This window comes from Pteropus vampyrus, unplaced genomic scaffold, assembly GCF_000151845.1.
Source record: "Pteropus vampyrus isolate Shadow unplaced genomic scaffold, Pvam_2.0 Scaffold6, whole genome shotgun sequence".
NCBI classification, from domain to species: domain Eukaryota; kingdom Metazoa; phylum Chordata; class Mammalia; order Chiroptera; family Pteropodidae; genus Pteropus; species Pteropus vampyrus.
In genome coordinates this window covers 8,284,922-8,295,112 of record NW_011888787.1, presented here as the reverse complement: position 1 = coordinate 8,295,112, position 10,191 = coordinate 8,284,922, and the positions used below count along the sequence as shown (strand labels likewise).

The 10,191-nt window shown below is 55.4% G+C and overlaps 1 long non-coding RNA gene across 1 annotated transcript; it reads left to right on the top strand.

Annotated features, from left to right (window-relative positions):
- Positions 1 to 1,654: 1,654 nt before the first annotated feature.
- Positions 1,655 to 6,149, top strand: LOC111745082. The gene is made up of 2 exons (XR_002782484.1): positions 1,655 to 2,221; positions 2,564 to 6,149. It is a non-coding gene; the product is annotated as an uncharacterized LOC111745082 (long non-coding RNA).
- Positions 6,150 to 10,191: the final 4,042 nt, after the last annotated feature.

Here is a 10,191-nt window from a genome sequence, read left to right as displayed (position 1 = left end):
TCTGTCTGGGCACTGCATCCCCTGCCACCTGGCTCTGTTCTATCCCTTGAGGCAGGATCAGCAGCTCAATTTCAGCTAGTTCTGAGCACGAGAAGGACAGACTCCCCTTCTCTCTTTGGGCCTCCTAACAGCTGCCCCACGGGGTGATGGATGTGCCTCCCTGTCCATTCATTGACGTCTCCATACTGGAGGGGGTATCTTCACTCTACAGAGGGGCCATCCAGCCAGTAGGTGGGGGGCTGAGCCTCAGCTACAACTCTGCTGAGCACTGCACCCTGTGAGTGTCCCTTCCCCTTCCTCGCTCCCCTGCTGGGAGGACCATGGTGGTGGGGATGGGTGGGGTCCAAGAGAAGAGCCCCCTACCCTGGCATTGGACAATGGCTTTGAGGAACCCAAATGGTTACAGAAAACTTTGGCCTTTTCAAGTAAGACCCTGAGTGTCGAGCCATCATGACCTTGTCCATCTTGCCACGGCCACCCCACGGGCCCAGCCTCACCAGCCAGAAGGAAATGAGGCCCGCAGGCATGCTTGGTAGGGAAAACAGACCAGCTTCTGGGGATGCCAAGGGGAGGGAGGGCAGAGCAAGACAGAGAAGATCAAGGGCTAGGAGGCTGGGGTGCCTGGTTGGTGGGGGAGTGCTTAAGGGGGTGAGCCAGTGGGCTGGCCATGCGGCCCTGACGGTCTTTCCTCTTCTCCGTGTCTGGTCAGGAACTAGAAATGGGCCGGTGCTTTCAGGGCCTGGCGGCCTGAGCACAGAGGCTGAATGTGACCATGGGGGCTCCTCCCACCCATGACCCCATTGATTGTGCCACAGCCCTGTGAGGTACGCAGACCCATCCTTGTGGACAACACGAATGGCTGCAGCTTGAAGAAGTGGAGGTGGGAGCGGCTGCCGCTGGCTAAGCACTTCTCTCGGCCAGGCTCCGAGCTGAGCTCTTCACAGGCGCCACTGTCAGCCCGTTTTACAGAGGAGGAGATTGGGACTCGGGGCAGACGGTCTCCCCCAGGCCACGGCCAGGGGTTGAATCAGGGTGAGTCTGACTCCAGAGTCCACGTTCTTAGCATAACTGGTCCCCTCATCCCTCCCATCTCATCATACCCACCAGACATTTTTGGGTGGTCTTTCTCCTACTTGGCCCTAGGGGCCATCAGACTGCTTTTCCCGCCCTCAATCCCCAGGACCCCTCAGGGAGCCACAAGCCTCAGGCCGTGGGGAGCCAGGGCATTCTCCGTTTGTGTCCAGCTGGGCCTCTCTCCTGCCCTTGAAAGAGGGGCCGGGGGTGGAGTGGCGAAGGGGTTTGGGCACAGAAGGGGTTTCTACCCCAGGCTCGGCACCTCCAGGTGTGTCCCGCTTAGTGACCCCGGTCAGGGTGGGAGTGAGTGAGGAGGGAGAGATTGATCTTCCAGGGGTTCAACTGTCTAGACATGTTCTGCTCTCGGAGGAGCTGAAGTCCCCAGGGCGGCCGGGTCATGTGGTCACTCAGCCTTCAAGCCCCGTGTCTTTCCTTAGCCTTGTGTCTGTCACCTGACAACCAGGTCACTGATGATCACGGGCCCAGGGGTGGGCTGCAGCGGGTTGCCAGCATCTTGCAGGCTGCACACAAGTCTGCCGAGCTCCTGAAACTGCTGGACCTCGGCTCTGGCCCGCCTAACAGGGGCGGCTGCCGTCTGAGGCGTGGTGGGAGACAGCTTAGCTTGCTGGGGATCAGGAGAGGCCTAGATGGCAGACTCTTTAAGAAGATATGAGCCAGACAGGAAACGAAGGGAAAGGCATCTTCAGGGGTGGAATAGTACGGACCACGGCGGGGGGCAGAGTAGAGCCTTTTCGGGAAATTGTGTGGATGGAGCCGAGGAAAAGTGAGGGGGAAGGCGTGTGGGAGAGGCGCATGACATCCTGGCCGCCTGCCCACGGAGGCCCTGAATGCCAGGCCTCTATGCCAGGGCAACCATGGAAAGGCCTTAAGCAGGCGTGAGATGTGGTCATGCTCGCGTTTGAAAAAGCCCCCTCTGGCCGCGAGAGTGGCGTGCTGAGAGCAGTTAGGAGGTGCCAGTCAGACGGAGCGGACAACCCACTCACTGCGGAAGAATTCTGTGACGAGTGCCCTGAGCAGCTGGGACCAGTGGCGCAGCTGTCCCGGCCCGGGTCAAACGGTTCTGCTGCAGTGGAGCCGGTTTGGCTGGAGACGTGAGCAGGTGTGAGAAGAAGCAGATGAGGCTGCTGTGAGTGAGGTGGGGAGGCCGTCGCGCACGGGGATGAGTCGGCGGCTTGTGCCCTGTGCCAGCACGGGTGGCTTCCCGGGGCTAGGACAAGGATTTAAGGAAGGGTGGGGGTGTGAGGCTGCCCAGGGGAGGCTGGGGCCTAAGGAGCCACTGACCAGCCGTGGTTCCCACCTCTACTTATACCCAGGAGGCACAGGTTTGGGAACCTCTTCCTGCAGGGAAGCTGGGCGGCCCAGGTTAATCCCTCAGGTGCCTGCCCTGCCCCCTCCCCCAGGATCTAGCATCCAGGGGCGCCCCGAGGTGGGACTGGGAGGTCAAGCTTTCCTTTCCTTTTGCTCTCAGGTAAACATGTCATCGGCGTCTGAGGGTCTGGGAGCCACTCTTGGTCCTGATGTCAAGCCCAGGAGCCGGTGCCTTCCCCCAGACCTGCCCTTTCCAGTGGGCTCCATCTCTGCCAGCTGGCTCCTCAGAGAGGTGTAAATAACCTGGAGGGTGGCCGAGGCTTGGGCCTCACCAGCATGTGTTCTAATGCCAGAATGTCACGCTGCCCTGCAGCCCCCCGGGTGGGAGGGTAGGGAGCGGGTCTGCGGGTGGGGGCTGTCTGAGGCTCCTGGACCACGGATCTGACACCCCGCAGGTCTGGACGACACACTGGGGTAGCCTTCTCTCGGGGCTCCGTGGAGCTGTGTTCCAAGGGTCCCCCGTGGGCGTGGGCTGGCGCTGGGGAAGGGAAGGCCATGCTGTTGGCCCTTGGCTGGAGGGAGGCAGGGCAGCAGGACCCCTGGCGCCACTGTCCTCACCAAACACAGGGCCCTGAAGGCAGGAGTGAGTCACAGGTTCAGGCCGGGCTGCTATCCTGGCTCCATTTGAGGATGGGAGGGTGGTCTGAGGGAAAACCCAGGTGGCTTCTCTGGAGGTAGTGGGTGGGGACAGGGGGAAGGGCCAAAGATGAGAACAGGCCCGCAGATGGCTCGAGGGCCAGTGAAGTCATTCTTTCTCCTGCCTTCTCAAGACGACAGGGTGCCCTCCTGATGTAAGCTCCTTCTTAACGAAACAGACCAGAATGTCTGGACTCCCTCCCTCCCTCCCTCCCTCTCTCCCTCCCTTCAACAAACAGCCACTGAGGAGGAAGAGGAGCAGGCCCCAGGCTGGTGGGGGAGGGAGGGCATGGATGCACAAATGGTTAATTAGCATCGAACGTCAACATCATGGCATGCAGAGGTTCAGGGGCAGAGGCGTTGGGGCTGAGAGAGAGCGCTTGGCTCTGCTGGGCTGTGACAGGGAGGGCTTCGCAGAGGAGGTGGTATTTCTTAAAGAAAGGGTAGTGACTGGCTGCAAGGAGAAAATGGTCAAGGACATCCCAGGCAAAGGGCAGGTGGCACACGAGGGCTAAGGTGACTGAAGAAGGCACGAAGAAGGAGTGACTCGCAGAGTGTGGTGGGTGCCAGGACAGAAATAAGCGGGGGCAAGTGCCGTAGATGGGGGGCAGTCAACAACCCGTCATCCGGACCTTGGCCTAATGTAAAAAGTGTGGAATCCAGCGGGCCTGAGTTCCAGTCCCGATTTTACCATTTAACAGCTGCTGAGCTTTAGCTGGCCACTTACTAGCCCCGAGCCTCAGTTTCCTCATCTGTACAATGGGATCACTGTGACTCCGGGGTGTCTGTAAGGATCAGAAGTGGCAGCACTTTGCAGAATGGAAATAGCTCTGCAAACACGGGGCGTCTTTGGAGCAGGCCCTCAGCAGCAGCCCACGTCTGCATTGACCTTTTGGGGTGCTACTTCCTGGAGAATGGCCGCAGAAGGCTGCGCTCACCCAGTTAGGTCAGTGTTCACGCAGACTGTTACCATACCCTCTGTGCGGTCACTTCGCTTGGGACCAGCTGCTTCCTGCCCAGGGTTTTGGGGGCCTGCTGTGGGGAACTCGCAGGCAAGGGGACCGAAGCCTGAACTGCAGCCGAAGAATGTTCTAGTGTGACTCCTGGGCCTTTGGGCCATGAATGCCGGGACAGCCAGGCATGAGGGGGTAGGGCCGGTGGATACAAGTGGGACAGGGACCCTGTGGCAACATAGGACAATGGGGCGGCAGCTGAGTGAGGCCGGGAGTGGGACCATGAGGATGGGAGGAGAAGGACGGTGTGAAACAGACGAGCGAGGCAGCCGCGCTCCCTGAACCGCCCTCGCCTCCGCCCCCCGCCCCCTGTCCCAGCACCCTCAGCTTTGGGGCTGCCTGAGGAGGTGAGACTGGCGGGGAGGAAGGAAAGGGCCTTTTTAGCTTTGGGCACCTGCCGATGGACCCCCTCAGGCCTGCCTGCCACATGCTGTATTATGGTCCCAGACCCCTGGTCACCCCGACACGGCAGGGGCAGTGTTCCTGGTGCTCTGTTCTCAGCAGTTCTTTGCCAGAGAGTGCGGCCGCAGCTGGCTGCTGAGCTCAGGTCCCCACAGGGCGTAGGCATCACTCGGGGCCAGGTGGTCCTCAGCACCTGTCCTGGCTCTCAAACCCTCTCTAAGTCCCTGGTCTGCTCCGGCAGCTCTCGTGGTCCCTGTGAGTAACGCTGTGGTGCCAGGCCAGGGCCGTGCCCAGTGACTCAGCTGGGCCCTCTTCTTTCCACTAAGTAGGTGCCATAAATATTTGTTGAATTAAACTCTTGCCTCTGGTTGGGATTTTCCACTGCAGCCAAATAGCTGCTCACAGCCCCGCCGTGGGCCTAGGCCACATCCGCGTCTGCCTGCGTGTAAACCGTTCCTTCTCTCCTCTGCGTATTCGGTTCCTTCTCAGACACCTTTCAAACTGCTCCTCAAAACCTCTGTCTCCTGGAAGTCTTCTTCCCCAGGTGTCCAGCCTCCTCCCCGCGGGACCCTAGCCTGCCCGAGACCTCTGGCAGCTGTACCCGGTGTGTGCTTAGTGACCTCTGCCTCCCGTTCCTTCATGGTTTGTCCTTCTTCTGTGTGGGTCTCAGTGGCATGACTGAGGAGAACAGGCCCCCAAACCAGGACTGTCAGGAGTCCTGTTTGTGTGTGCCAGCGTGCGACAGAAAGGCTGCCTCCTATGGGCGGGCAGAGGGCCAAGGCCCAGCTAAGCCACATGAGACCAAGACTGCAGTGTGCGGAGAAAGAGGATCTCTCGTAGGCCCGGCGACCACACTCCCTGGCCGCCGTGTGCGGGTCTGACTCTGGCCTGTCGCCCTGGACTAGTTATTTAAGAGCACTGTTGGCCATGCGGCTCCCTGATCGGAGGGCCTTTCATGGGTCCCCAGGGTGTGGGGAACCAAGGACTGAGGCGGATTCATGAAGCACACAGGTAGCAGGACAGACCACAGTTTAAAGTCTGCAGTGTGGTTTGCAAGGAAATGTGTGGCAGGCGTGTGAGCACCAAAGAAGGTTGGGTAAGAGAGGGAGAGAGCTTTGCAAGCCATGAAGTTGCTCAATATTCTTAGTAACAGCCAACCTTTGTAGGGTATGGTTTACCACACTAGTAAGCAACCCCGTGATGGGGATCGCATTATTGCTTCCATCTTATAGGTGCAGAAACCGAGGCACAGAGCGGTTAAGTGGCTTACCAAAGGTCACATCACGAGAAAGCCAGGTTTTAAAACCTGGGCCGGGTTCTCGACCCCTGCGTTATGGTGCCTCCCCTCACATCCGACGCTTCGGTAATATCTACCACAGAGATTTTGTGAAGACAAAGCAAGGCCACGTGTGTGAGTTTGCTTTGTGAGCTAGAAACATTTTTACAAACATTGTAAAGTATTTTGGAAATAGCTAACTTGTGACAGACTGTGGAGATACAGTAAAAAATGAAAGTATTGGCAAATTCCTCTCAAATCCATTATCTCAAAACTAATCGTAAAGTGAGATTATGAATTTTTTCCCCTTCTTTCTCTTTTTTCCACATGACTAAATTGTAATAAAATTCCTTTGATAATCGGTTTCGGTCATTCGTTTTTATGCTCAGTATCACCCCCAAATCTCTCCGACACTTATTCTAAAACGTCTCTTAGCTGGAGCCCCTCCGTATTGTTTTCTAGGGTTTTCTCTGCAGCTGAGCCATCTTACCTCACACCCAGCCACTCTCATCTCACATCCATCCTACCTGCTGGAAAGTTCCACTGGTTTTCACCATTCCCCAAAAGGGCCTATGTTATAGCCGATGAGATAAAACAGGAAGTGGAAATAGAAAGTAGGATAATGGAAGAAGAACTGGCCAGTTTTTAATTATTCACTAATACGATCGCATGCCTAGAAAACCCGAGAGAATTCACCGAAAGGCAGATGTTTTAGGTGGCTAAAAAATAACAGCCGACACTATGTAGCACGTACACTGTGCCAGGCCCTGTCCTAAACTCTACACGCATTGCTTGGGAGGGGGCGATTGTCCTCATTTTGTAGACGAGGAAACTAAGGCAGAGAAGTTCAGTGGCTCATCCCACACCCAGGCACCTTGGCTCTGGTGTCTGCTTTCCTAGCTGTTCTGCAATCAACAGCTCTCCTATGTGCCAGCAATTACTTCCTAAAAATGTATTAGGAGGGCAAGACAATCATAAGAGCCATTGGAGGGGCTGGCTTTTCTCGATTTGGTGCTTTATTTGTCACCCGTGTCCCATAGCAGCTGTGCTTGTACCCAGAGTCTCATGCAGCCTCCCACAAAATAGTCATCGGCTTCTGGCCCTGATGCCACGAACACCAGCACCCCCACCCTTGGCCTGGTGATCAGATGAGGAGGAAACTGCCAGAGCCCTTCGTCAGCCTTGTCCCTTCCTTAGGGAGAACGCGTCGGTCAACAGCAGCCTGGTTTGAAAAGGTGCAACTCTGCCTTCAGCAGACACAGTCAGAATCTTCTTAAAATCGTAGTTTTATTTCAGGAGAGGTCCTTTGATAATTAACGGGGTCACCTGGGCACTTCCTCCTGAACAAAAGGACGGAGTGCCGTAAGTGAGTATTGCAGCCTCCACTTCTTATCAGAGAGTCACTCCTTGCAGCTGTGCCCGCTGGGTGGCTGTGGGACCAACGTCTGTGGGACCTGGGGGAGGTGTGGGTGGCACCATCTTGTTTTGCTAGCAGAGAGCAAATATTACGGTTTCCCTCACCCATCTCCTGGGGCCCAGACGATTTCTCTTCCTCCCTATAATCATTTCTAGGCCACCAAGTAACACTCCGAAAGGAGCAGGAAGCTATTGGCTGACTGACTAAGCTATGGCCTGTGATGGTCCCTCCAGAAGAAGTGGGAGGAGACATTTGTCAGGCATCTTTTGTATGTACCCAGAGTGTTAGGTACTTGCACATAGCATCGTATTTAATTCCCACAGTAGCCTGCGCAGTAGGTGTTGTTACAGTCACTGTAGATGTGAGGAAACCGAGGTTCCACGGGGCTGGGGAACTTGCAGTAAATAGCGTGGCTGGCGTTGAACGCAAGCCTGCTGGCTGCAAAGCCTGGTCTTCGCATGGTGTCCCATGACACCTGTGGTAAGACCACCTCTTTGTAGTCTTGCTAAAGAGGGCTGAAGTTGGATAGGGCATGAGTTAAGCTGTCTCCTCAAGAATGACAGCAAGGCAGCCACGGTGGGACATACCTCCAGCCCCCACCCCACCCCCCATGAGACTATTCCAAGATGTGTGTGTGACTCGGACAGGGGGTCAGGGAGAGTGGTAGGACTGCTGAGGACTGGTGACTTCCTCTGGGATGTCTCTGCCAACACTAGCAGGAGGCTGCTGGAAACCCCGTCAGACTGCGCTTGCAGAGAATGCTCCCTAGGTAGTGCGAGCCCAGCAGGTCCTCTCCCCGGGCCCGCGAGCTTTCATCTCTACTGCTCTGAGCCTGTCTCTGCGAGAGTGGACAGCCTCCCTGGGACACTGGCACCAGTGGCTTTCTCAGCCCAGGACCTTTGCCACTCCTAAGGACTGAGACTGCCCAAAGCCACTCTCACTTGGGCCAAGTTAAATGCCAGGATGCTGATGAAGTAAACAGAAAGGAGAGAGCTTGGATTTGGTCCCCGAGGCTGAGGGGTCAGCCTGTCCTCCATGAAAGTGGATATGGTCGGGGCTCTGCTGCCACTTCCTTCCTCTCCTGTCCCAGCCATCTCTCCGCTTCTCATGCAATCCCCTGCAGCTTTTTCAAGGCTGGAGGTTTGGCGGGAGCAGGATTAAGTGAGAAGAGAGAGACGAGAGAGGGACTTGTGGTGGGGACTGGACGGAGGTGGGAGTCCGTGCAGGAAAGGCTGACACAGCCACAGCAGTGTTCACTGAGTTCTAACCATGTGCCAGGAGTGGGGTGAGCATTTCATGTGCATCGTTCTCTGAATCCGCACAACCACCTCAGGGCCAGGTCCTCCTATTATCTTCACTGTATGCTAGGGAGGCCAGGACTTAGCAGAGACCTGAGCCCAGAGCAGTCCGCCTCTCGAGCCAGTGACCTTGCCCACTACATCAGAGAGGGAGGGTCTCAAGAAAGACCGAGAGGGCCCAGGAAGCTCAGACAGGGAGGTTGGCCCAGACTGGAGACCCTGTCGTTCTGAGTTTCCCATGCCTACAGCCTCTCACCTTGCCGCCCCCGACCGCACGCTCCTCCGTTGGCAGGCCTGTCTCTTTTAGATTTCCTGCTGTCATGCTCTTTGCCGTAGTAAAACCTGCTGTCTGCGAGAGGCAGAAACGACTCAGAAGGCGGCTGAGGCACTCTGGGGAAAGCAGCATGCATGGACGACCTGGCTCCCAGTCCTCCCTGGGCCACTTACTAAATGGAGGAAGATAACATGGGAGGAAAAGTCTAGAATAATGCCTGATGTACAGTAGGTGCTCATTAAAATTTTTACCTGTAACAAAGCAGAGGTTATAACCAAATCGCGCAATCTGTCCTAAGCTTGGATGGATATTCTGTATGTGAAAACGCTTAGGAAACCATAAAGTTACTTAATCATATGAGTGTTAGTATCATTTCAGGAATGCACGAGTATTGTGACAGCAAAGCCTGGAGCCAAGGGATGAGGCCTCGACACTCTGGGGAGTTTTCCTGGGTACAGAAAGTCCCTGTTGGTTCTCTTGGAACGCACCTAAAAATTCACAATGGGCCTCCGGCTGCCAGGCTGAGCTGGTGAAAGGCTCACGGAGGAACCCTCATGCTAGATGCATCAGAGCTTCAGAGAATTTTCTAAGGAGCAGGACGTCCCGTTTTCAGAGGATGTAACTCAGGCTGTGGTGCCCGGGAGGCTGTCTCGAGGGGCTCTCTGTGATTGCACAGGGAGCTCCAGGCAGCACTGCCACTGCTCTGCAAGACGGCTCTTGCAGACCAGAGGGTAGGCAGACAGACAGACAGACAGACAGACAGACAAAAGAGCAATGGGAAGGGGCTGTCAGTTGCATACTGCACATGGAAGGCACGGCTTCTTGCATTTCCCTTGATGTCTGCCAGGCACTTTACCATTCGCTAACCCTCCCGACGGCACTGAGAACTAGTTATTTTACTGTTGAAAGCACTCAGGTGTCAGGTCTCACAGCTCTGAAGAGGTAGAGTGGGGATTTAAATTTAGGTTTGTCAGGTCCAACACCCAAGTTCTGTCCGGTAAGTGGTGTGACTTCCAAGTAGCATCATCTTTTAAAAAGGTTTTTTTTTTTTTTAATTTAAATTATGATAAAAAAATAAAAAACTTTACCATCTTAATTTTAAGTGTACAGTTCAGTGGTATCAAGTATTTTCACATTGTTGTGTAACAGATCTTGAGAACTTTTTCATCTTGCGAAACTGAGGCTCTTTATCCATGGAATAACAACTCCCTGTCCGCCCCTCCCCTCAGTTCCCGGCCACCAGCACCCCACTTTCTGTTTCTGTGAGTCTGACTGCTTTAGGTACCTCGTGTAGGTGCAACCATATGGTATTTGTCTTTTTGTGACTGGCTTATTTCACTTAGCACACTGTCGTCGAGTTTTATCCATGCTGTGGCATGTGAAAAGATTCCCTTATTTTGAAAGGCTGAATA